At 45.9% G+C, this 10,669-nt stretch overlaps 2 non-coding genes across 2 annotated transcripts; both read left to right on the top strand.

Annotated features, from left to right (window-relative positions):
- Nucleotides 1-5,415: 5,415 nt before the first annotated feature.
- Nucleotides 5,416-7,407, top strand: LOC143206045 (small subunit ribosomal RNA). Its single transcript, XR_013008081.1, has one exon. It is a non-coding gene; the product is annotated as a small subunit ribosomal RNA (ribosomal RNA).
- A 709-nt stretch (nt 7,408-8,116) lies between these two features.
- LOC143206041 (5.8S ribosomal RNA) lies at nt 8,117-8,271 on the top strand. Its single transcript, XR_013008077.1, has one exon. It is a non-coding gene; the product is annotated as a 5.8S ribosomal RNA (ribosomal RNA).
- The last annotated feature ends 2,398 nt before the right edge of the window (nt 8,272-10,669 follow it).

The raw sequence follows: 10,669 nt of genomic DNA, 5'->3' as shown, positions 1-10,669 counted from the left end.
ATAAGAAAATTAAGAAATTATATCAGAATGTCGGACGTCGATATTAGCGGACAAGCGGTTTCTCCTTCGTCGAATCAAGGGAGTGGAGGAAATTCCGCCGCCGTTGTTAACGCATCGTCAACAGGCACACCGGCCGGGTCGAATTCATCTTCGGTGTCGGCTACGGGAGCCGCATCAGCTACAGCCGGTAGCGCAGGTTCGTCTGCAGGAGGGAAGAAAGAAAAATCCACTTCGAGCAAGGCGAAGAGTTCTAAATCGAAAGTTAGTCATCCTCCGATCGCTGATATGGTAACGAGTGCAATTAAAGGATTGAAAGAGAAAGGCGGAACTTCCTTCAGAGCTATTAAAAAATACATAGCGGCCAATTACAAAGTGGATGCTGACAAATTATCGCCCTTTATAAAGAAATATATAAAGACGTGGATCGCTTCGGGTGTTTTGGTACAAACGAAGGGCAAAGGAGCTTCCGGATCATTTAAATTAGCGGCTTCGGCACGTAAAGCAGGAGGTACGACAGCCGCAGGTACGAAGAAAAGAAAAACGGCCACTGCCAAAACCGGACAGAAAAATAAACGAAAACCAGTAGGAGGTGCCGCGACAGCTACGACAGCCGGTGGTAAAAAAGCGTCTGCCAAAAAAACCTCAGAGAAAACGGAAAAAAAGACGACCGCCGCCTCCGCCTCAACTAAGAAAACCACAGCTAAAAGTAAGAAAGGTGAATCTGCAACTTTGGCCGAGAAAAAAGCTTCTGCCAAAAAAGCCGTCGAAAAGAAAACAGGAAAGAAATCTACCGCCGCCACGACTACGTCCGCTTCCAATGCCGCCGCTAATAGTTCATCTTCGAAAGCAGCAAAAAGCAACACGGCCGCAAGATCCCCGAAATCGCCTTCCAAAGCGAAAAAATCTAATAAAGCCGGACCTACGAAAAAGCCCAAGGCGCCTAAACCGAAAAGTGCTAAGACGACGACCTCAACTGTTCGTGTTGCCGCTGGTGAAGGTGCGAAAACTAAAAAACCAGTATCACCAAAGAAAAAGAAATAAAACTATTTCTACTACGTATGACGATATATTAAACAGGCGACACATTTCATCGTCAGATCAAGAAGACACGGAGTTGAAAATTACAAATATCCCGACACTCCTGGACGTGCTACGACTTCCCTAAAAAATACGTTCGTCCAAGACCGTATTTTTTTAATAGAAAAAAAACGGTTCTTTTCAGAACCACAATATAACTTTATAAAAGAAAGAATATTTATATAATTTATTTATTATCTTATTATTACTTAAATGATTATTTTCTAGATAGAGCCGTAACTAATTAGGGAACCGATCGATCGATACTCTAAAACAGTAATAAAGGAATATTCAGTACAGATCAGATTATTTATAAATTTTCTAGTTAATATTTATTCTTTAATAAGAACGCGTATTCTAACTTCTTTTTTATACGATTTTGTTGGCCCTGAAAAGGACCGATATTAAAGGGCGTATGCAAAACTTTAAACGGTTTGCGTTATCTATTTGGTTTTGCTGTCTGTCTTTTTAGGCAATAATACTGCTTGAATGTTAGGCAAGACGCCGCCCTGGGCAATAGTAACGCCAGATAACAGTTTATTCAATTCCTCGTCGTTTCTGATGGCCAATTGTAAATGCCTAGGGATAATCCTTGTTTTCTTGTTGTCTCTAGCGGCGTTACCCGCCAACTCGAGAACTTCGGCCGCCAGATATTCCATTACGGCAGCTAAGTAAACGGGAGCACCGGCCCCTACGCGTTCGGCATAATTTCCTTTCCTTAGAAGTCGGTGAATACGACCGACAGGAAATTGTAATCCCGCACGATTGGAACGAGACTTCGCCTTTCCCTTCACTTTTCCGCCTTTACCACGTCCGGACATGTTAATCTCGATCGTTGTTAGATACTGCTCACCTTTAAATCAAAAACGGTACTGGAAATTTCTTACAGATCGGCCTGGAATTTTGTCCGCGAGCCAAACTCGTTATATCATACGCGACCAATCAGACTCTAACTCGGGCTATGGGCGGGGCTTAGAAGTGTTCCTTCGAATGTTATAAGTTCTAGAATTAAAGGCATTTTTTTAGTTAAGTACTCTTTGAGGTACGTGAGACGTCGGGATTTTTATTTCGAAATGCCACCGAAGACAAGCGGTAAGGCGGCCAAGAAAGCCGGAAAAGCCCAGAAAAATATCTCTAAGAGCGACAAGAAAAAGAAGCGCAGGAGGAAGGAAAGCTATGCGATTTACATATACAAAGTTTTAAAGCAGGTTCATCCCGATACGGGTATCTCCAGCAAGGCCATGTCGATCATGAATTCTTTCGTGAACGATATATTCGAAAGGATAGCCGCCGAAGCGTCGCGTCTCGCCCATTACAATAAGAGATCAACGATCACGAGCAGAGAAATCCAAACCGCCGTTAGGTTATTGTTACCCGGTGAGTTGGCTAAGCACGCCGTTAGCGAAGGTACCAAAGCAGTCACCAAATATACCAGTTCTAAGTAAATTAATTCACATACCTATGTGTGTTTCAATATACTACTTACCTGCAAAATCGGTTCTTTTCAGAACCACAATTGGATATACATTTTAAAAAATGAAATGTTAAACAGTAGCTGACATTTTATAAAAACAGAATTTTCAGATATATATATATATATTGTAGTTATTGTATTGAATTATATTATATCATTATAATCTGTTATATAGTAAGTATATAGAATAAGTTTTGTAAAAATGGTACGGCCCGAGATTGTTATTTAAAAATAAGGTAAAGTATTTCTGGAGTGACTTCGAAAATATGTGTATTCATTTTTATTACGTTTATGACTATATGATAATTAATTTATTTTTCCTAACTGTGGCTAATTGTGGATTGTGGCTAATTTCTACACGATAAGTATTAATCACGGGAACGTCTCGAAATGAACAAATAGGAACTGTAATTAATCAAGAATTTAGAATGGAACTATCGTCCTAATATAATGAGGATCGTCAAAGAGAAGATACTTTTTTTTTCGTTTACTAGGTTGACCTTGCTTGGGGACAGTGGAACTCAGTGGAAAATCGCTGATGGTGGGTGAGGAGGATAGGCCTGTGGTCAGAATCGATATCTTGGAGTACTTGCAGGTCAGAGGCTTGATTCGAATTTTGATAGATAAAAAAGTCAATTATTGTCGGTCGATTGGAGGAGTAGTGAGTTGGTTCGCTTGGAGCAATAAGCCCAAGTTCCAACTCATCTATTATCCCGGCCGATAGTAATTCTTCCAATAGCTGTGTGGTTGATGGCGTTGAAAATGGCCTGAAAATCTCCTTGGTCATCTGAATATGTTCCGAAGAGTATTTCGCCAATGGAGATCGGGTTCGTGTTCTAGTGGAATCCAGACCAGCCAGACGACTGTTATCTTGAGTTCCCCGTACATGAGTGGGGGGAGGAATTGGTCTTTTGGGTTTGGTTGTTTTTGGAGTAGGTCGGCACTTGCATCCCGAGTAATTTGCGGTGTATGGTTCTCAACAGTTGGTGCATTTCGGCGGGGAATTTCTGTCTTTGGGACTTGACGTAGGCCGGAGTGGCTTTACAGTTGGCCGATGAATGACCGTAGAATTGGCAGTTAAAACGTTGAACGCGCCTGCCGTTGCCGCGCTGGGCTTGGACTTTTACCACCTGATTCATTAGGCGGTCGACCGCGAAGATACGGCGTTCCTCTCGAGGAACCGACCAACATGGATTGGATTGAAACCGAGCTTCATGAGCGCGGTTCGGACTTCGAGTTACCATTACGTCGAGAGAGAAATATAATATATTAGCTGACCCCGCAGACACTCCGTACCCTGTACTCAATGGATAAATAAAGGATTCATTCTATCAAATTCTTCGTTCAAATCACTTTCGAATCATCCTTAGGAACATTCTGATATCGGAAAACCTTATCCGTAGTCGATAAACGATATCTAACGGATGAATTATAGAAAATGGCCAATAAGCGGCAAATATCCGATCGTAAGGGTGCACCATCGTTTCGGCGAATCATTCTTTTGGAATCTTACGTTCTACAAGCAAAACATTTATTCATAGGTATATACCGATAATAACGAACGGGCCGACGTAACAACCTAAAATGTCCTGAAATACGTGAGAACAGTTTTACTCCGATCGCCGTATCGATATGTGACAGTATCCATCCTATGAAGGATCTTTACATTCTACTAGCATAATTTTATGGATCGGAATTTTCCGACTTTTAAAGAACGTGATCGGCAGTCTAGAAACGGCCTGAGGACGTATTAACACGAGAGGTTAAAATTATTGCTTTAGAAGTTCACGTTGTCTAAAGCTAAAGTTTATTCATCGGAACATTCCGATAATAACGAGAACGGGCAGACGTAAAAACGAAAAATTTGCGCAACGTCCGTATAAACGATCTGTTCTAAAACACCCATACATTTCCGATAGCTGGCGAGAGACCCGCGCTTAAATCGTGTGCGCTTCTACGTGGGGCGATACGAGAGACGGATACGACGGGTCGGGTCGACCGGCGCTGTGACACTTTTACCGAGTGGCTTTTGATCAGCGAAGGTGGTATTACATATTATATGTTAATATATAAGATCCGAACCGTATTTTTTTATTTATCTAAATAAAAAGCGTATTTCGTCGTGTTATTATATATTCGTAACGCTCTCGCGATTTTGTATCGTCGTTTCGTTGTTCTTCCTGGTCGGTTTTTTTCGATATATCGGGAAGCGTACGACGACGACGACGGTATCACTGCGAGATCGCGAATTCGGCGGGAACATTCGGCTTCGTTAGAAGAAGATGATCCACGATTCATATGCGATTGGAATTATTATTTTTATGGACGTATCGGTTTTTCATCGGAACGTTCATAAAACAGCAACACATTTTGCGATAGCTCTCTGCTCTCCGAGCGAGAATAAAATAAAAAATCACGAAACGTTTCTCGTACGAGGTTTCCTTGTCGCTTTATATATTTCTATCTAGCGAAGGGTTCGGAGAGAATGTTTTTCGAGGTCTTATAAACGCCGAACGATATTTTGCGGCATCCAATTTTCGACGTAGTCGACGATCGTCGTCGATAATCGAGATAATTGGGTGCCTAGTCGATCGGTTGTGTATAAAAAAAACAAAAGATGTGTCTAAGATGATGATATCGTTTTGTTTTATTAGACAACTAATATTAAAATGTAAGAGCGTGGCGCCTCGGACCGGTTTTTCCGTCGTCTAGGCGCGCTATCATGCACCTCCTTTTTATTAGTCGTCGATATATATTATATATCGTCGTCTTACGCACACGTTTCTTTATAAGTCAAACTTATAAAATAAACTGTGTCTGTATTTGTTTTATCTGCTTCGTGTCGATAAAATAATAAGAACAGTTCCCTGGTTGATCCTGCCAGTAGTCATATGCTTGTCTCAAAGATTAAGCCATGCATGTCTCAGTACATACCGAATTAAGGTGAAACCGCGAAAGGCTCATTAAATCAGTTATGGTTCCTTAGATCGTACCCACAATTACTTGGATAACTGTGGTAATTCTAGAGCTAATACATGCAAACAGAGCTCCGACCAGAGATGGAAGGAGTGCTTTTATTAGATCAAAACCAATCGGTTTCGGGTTCGCGCTCGTCATCGTACAACTTGGTGACTCTGAATAACTTTAAGCTGATCGCACGGTCTCGCACCGGCGACACATCTTTCAAATGTCTGCCTTATCAACTGTCGATGGTAGGTTCTGCGCCTACCATGGTCGTAACGGGTAACGGGGAATCAGGGTTCGATTCCGGAGAGGGAGCCTGAGAAACGGCTACCACATCCAAGGAAGGCAGCAGGCGCGCAAATTACCCACTCCCGGCACGGGGAGGTAGTGACGAAAAATAACGATACGGGACTCATCCGAGGCCCCGTAATCGGAATGAGTACACTCTAAACCCTTTAACGAGGATCAATTGGAGGGCCAGTCTGGTGCCAGCAGCCGCGGTAATTCCAGCTCCAATAGCGTATATTAAAGTTGTTGCGGTTAAAAAGCTCGGTAGTCGAATTTGTGTCTCGCGCCGCCGGTTCATCGTTCGCGGTGTTAACTGGCGTGTTTTTCGCGAGACGTCCTGCCGGTGGGCTTAGTCGTGTCGCGTCGCCGTCGCGCGTGCGTTTCGGCGTGCGTGTTGTGCGCGTCGTGGTTACGACGGCCCAACTCAATCCTGCCGCGGTGCTCTTTACTGAGTGTCGAGGTGGGCCGGCACGTTTACTTTGAACAAATTAGAGTGCTCAAAGCAGGCTAAAATTTCGCCTGAATACTGTATGCATGGAATAATGGAATAGGACCTCGGTTCTATTTTGTTGGTTTTCGGAACCCCGAGGTAATGATTAATAGGAACGGATGGGGGCATTCGTATTGCGACGTTAGAGGTGAAATTCTTGGATCGTCGCAAGACGAAACAGAAGCGAAAGCATTTGCCAAAAACGCTTTCATTGATCAAGAACGAAAGTTAGAGGTTCGAAGGCGATCAGATACCGCCCTAGTTCTAACCTTAAACGATGCCAGCTAGCGATCCGTCGACGTTCCCTAATATGACTCGACGGGCAGCTTCCGGGAAACCAAAGCTTTTGGGTTCCGGGGGAAGTATGGTTGCAAAGCTGAAACTTAAAGGAATTGACGGAAGGGCACCACCAGGAGTGGAGCCTGCGGCTTAATTTGACTCAACACGGGAAACCTCACCAGGCCCGGACACCGGAAGGATTGACAGATTGATAGCTCTTTCTTGATTCGGTGGGTGGTGGTGCATGGCCGTTCTTAGTTGGTGGAGCGATTTGTCTGGTTAATTCCGATAACGAACGAGACTCTAGCCTGCTAACTAGGCGCTTTTTGACATCCTAAAGGCCCGCCGGCCGCGTTGCTTTCGGGTTTCGCGGTTCGTGCGCGGTTTTTACTGTCGGCGTACAAACTATTCTTCTTAGAGGGACAGGCGGCTTCTAGCCGCACGAGATTGAGCAATAACAGGTCTGTGATGCCCTTAGATGTTCTGGGCCGCACGCGCGCTACACTGAAGGAATCAGCGTGTCTTCCCTGGCCGAGCGGCCCGGGTAACCCGCTGAACCTCCTTCGTGCTAGGGATTGGGGATTGCAATTGTGCCCCTTGAACGAGGAATTCCCAGTAAGCGCGAGTCATAAGCTCGCGTTGATTACGTCCCCTGCCCTTTGTACACACCGCCCGTCGCTACTACCGATTGAATGATTTAGTGAGGTCTTCGGATCGACACGCGATGGCGTTTCGGCGTCGTCGATGTGTAGGAAAAGATGACCAAACTTGATCATTTAGAGGAAGTAAAAGTCGTAACAAGGTTTCCGTAGGTGAACCTGCGGAAGGATCATTACAGTGTGTTGTTATGCCTATATATATATAATAGGTAAACGTACAAGTCTGTAAAAATCATTGTCGAACGTTAAAGAGCCATCTACGAAGTTCGGAAGTTCCGATCGAATTTCGACGTCGTCAACGTAGCTGTTTTCGGGTACCTATAATATATGGTTTTAAAAGATGTACGCCCGAAAGCGGAGATATATACGATGAAGATGTTGTTATATAGGACGACGAGTAATAATCGTCGGCCTACGACGGATTTCGTTATAAATGGACAAATCGAGCGCAAAATAAAACGATTTTGCCAATTATATTTCTAATCGACGTTTCGATCCTCATATCGACGAACATATACGATGATCGGTAATGTGATTAGTTTACGAAAATCTTATCACCCTTCGTTTGTTTCATTCCAAAAGGGTGAGATTTAGTTTACGAAAATATTGCCAAACTATGATCAGCGTATGCTCTTTTGTTGTCGTACGAGGTGAGACGACGAAAATTTACAACGAAACGTCACCATTTCGAGTAGTCTGTCTCCGCTCCTCTCGTTGTGTGTAGTGGAGAAGACGAAAATAAACCGTAAGAGCGTTTTAAAGTCGACGGCGGCTGCGAAAGGGGCGCAAGCGCTGTCTATGACGTGAGCGCGCGTCGTCGTCGTCGTCGTCGTCTTATAATAGAAACGTTTCGATATGCGTTTAAAACCTAACTTAAAAAAAGATTACCCTAAACGGTGGATCACTTGGCTCGTGGGTCGATGAAGAACGCAGCTAATTGCGCGTCAACTTGTGAACTGCAGGACACATGAACATCGACATTTCGAACGCACATTGCGGTCCTGGGATCTCATACCCGGACCACTCCTGGCTGAGGGTCGTATCTCATTTCAAGACTGCTCGGATTTTCTTTGATCTTCGCGATCGACGAGAAATGTCTGAGCGTGCTGAGCGTATAAGCGCGATTCGATCGCGACGTTCTAAAACGTGACAGCGGACCCGTACGTGTGACCTAACTCTCTCGTACGGGTCGTACGAATATGAAAGGGGATGAGACGTGTTTAAAAACGGTCGTTCGCACGTTTTTGTGATAAACGTAGCGCGCACCATTAATACGATCGTCGTATCCGATAAAATTAGTTTTTAATCGACGTCGGATCGTAGGTGCGTTGTCTCTCGAATACGAGGGAGAAAACACCGTTTTTCGACGGCGCGTCTTTTCCATTCTAAACTTTTATATTTCGTATTGGCTCCTAATCTTCATTATTATGATGATTACGAGCGCCACGCATATTAAACTAGCGACCTCAGAGCAGGTGAGACTACCCGCTGAATTTAAGCATATTACTAAGCGGAGGAAAAGAAACTAACTAGGATTCCCTTAGTAGCTGCGAGCGAACAGGGATTAGCCCAGCACCGAATCCCGCGACCGACATCGGGCGCCGGGAAATGTGGTGTTCGGGAGGGTCCATTATCTCGACGTTACGTCGCGCGTCCAAGTCCATCTTGAACGGGGCAACAGCCCATAGAGGGTGCCAGGCCCGTAGCGACCGTGACTGACGGCGAGAGGATCTCTCCTTAGAGTCGGGTTGCTTGAGAGTGCAGCCCTAAGCGGGTGGTAAACTCCATCTAAGGCTAAATATAACCACGAGACCGATAGCGAACAAGTACCGTGAGGGAAAGTTGAAAATGAAGAGAGAGTTCAAGAGTACGTGAAACCGTTTAGGGGTAAACCTGAGAAACCCGAAAGGTCGAAGGGAGAAATTCATTCGCGGCTCGTAGTAGGCGGCGTGCGATCGCGTGACACGTGACGTTTCGGCGTTGCGCGCGCCTTTCGTACGTCGATCCGGCGACGAACGCGTGCACTTTTCTCCTTGTAGGACGTCGCGATCCGTTGGGCGTCGGCTTAAGGCTCGAGGTGGAGACCGTAGACTGCGGTTCGCGCCGTTTTCGTTTACGGACCCTCGTGTTCGCGGTCGACTCGCTCGACGGTATACCGAATGGTTTAAGGCCGCTACTCGTTAGCGTTCGGCTCGTCGCAAGCGCGTCAGATGCACGTCGGTAATCGGACCCGGTGCCGTTTCCGACCTCTGATGACTGTTGGCGACGAGGTTCTCGAACAGACCTAGACCGATCGGCGACGCTATAGCTTTGGGTACTTTCAGGACCCGTCTTGAAACACGGACCAAGGAGTCTAGCATGTGCGCGAGTCATTGGGAATCACTAAACCTAAAGGCGTAATGAAAGTGAAAGTTCGTCTCGCACGAACTCAGGGAAGATGGGCGGTTTACCCTTAAAAGTGGCCGCTTCGCATTCCCGGGGCGTCTCGTTCTCATCGCGAGAAGAGGCGCACCAAGAGCGTACACGCTGGGACCCGAAAGATGGTGAACTATGCCTGGTCAGGACGAAGTCAGGGGAAACCCTGATGGAGGTCCGTAGCGATTCTGACGTGCAAATCGATCGTCGGAACTGGGTATAGGGGCGAAAGACTAATCGAACCATCTAGTAGCTGGTTCCCTCCGAAGTTTCCCTCAGGATAGCTGGCGCTCGTAGCGTACGAGTCTCATCCGGTAAAGCGAATGATTAGAGGCATTGGGGTCGAAACGACCTCAACCTATTCTCAAACTTTAAATGGGTGAGATCTCCGGCTTGCTTAAATGATGAAGCCGCGAGATTTCGGATCAGAGTGCCAAGTGGGCCATTTTTGGTAAGCAGAACTGGCGCTGTGGGATGAACCAAACGTCGAGTTAAAGCGCCTAAATCGACGCTTATGGGATACCATGAAAGGCGTTGGTAACTTAAGACAGCAGGACGGTGGCCATGGAAGTCGGAATCCGCCAAGGAGTGTGTAACAACTCACCTGCCGAAGTTACTAGCCCTGAAAATGGATGGCGCTGAAGCGTCGTGCTTATACTCGACCGTCAGCGGCATGTGCGATCGCGTCTTCGGGCGCGGTCATGAAGCTCTGACGAGTAGGAGGGTCGCGGCGGTGAGCGCAGAAGGGCTGGCCGCGAGGCCGTCTGGAGCCGCCGTCGGTGCAGATCTTGGTGGTAGTAGCAAATACTCCAGCGAGGCCCTGGAGGACTGACGTGGAGAAGGGTTTCGTGTGAACAGCCGTTGCACACGAGTCAGTCGATCCTAAGCCCTAGGCGAAAGCCGATGTCGATGCGGTGTACGTTTATTGTATATATATATACTAGATCGATACACACCCGTCGGGCGAAAGGGAATCCGGTTCCTATTCCGGAACCTGGCAGCGGAACCGTTAATAAGTCGGGC

The sequence above is a fragment of the Rhynchophorus ferrugineus genome, unplaced genomic scaffold (assembly GCF_030347505.1).
Source record: "Rhynchophorus ferrugineus isolate W39M unplaced genomic scaffold, kcgeb_rfMv2 rfM528, whole genome shotgun sequence".
In the NCBI taxonomy this organism is placed as follows: domain Eukaryota; kingdom Metazoa; phylum Arthropoda; class Insecta; order Coleoptera; family Curculionidae; genus Rhynchophorus; species Rhynchophorus ferrugineus.
The sequence above is the reverse complement of the archived record's forward strand: the minus strand, read 5'-3'. Positions and strand labels throughout refer to the sequence as shown.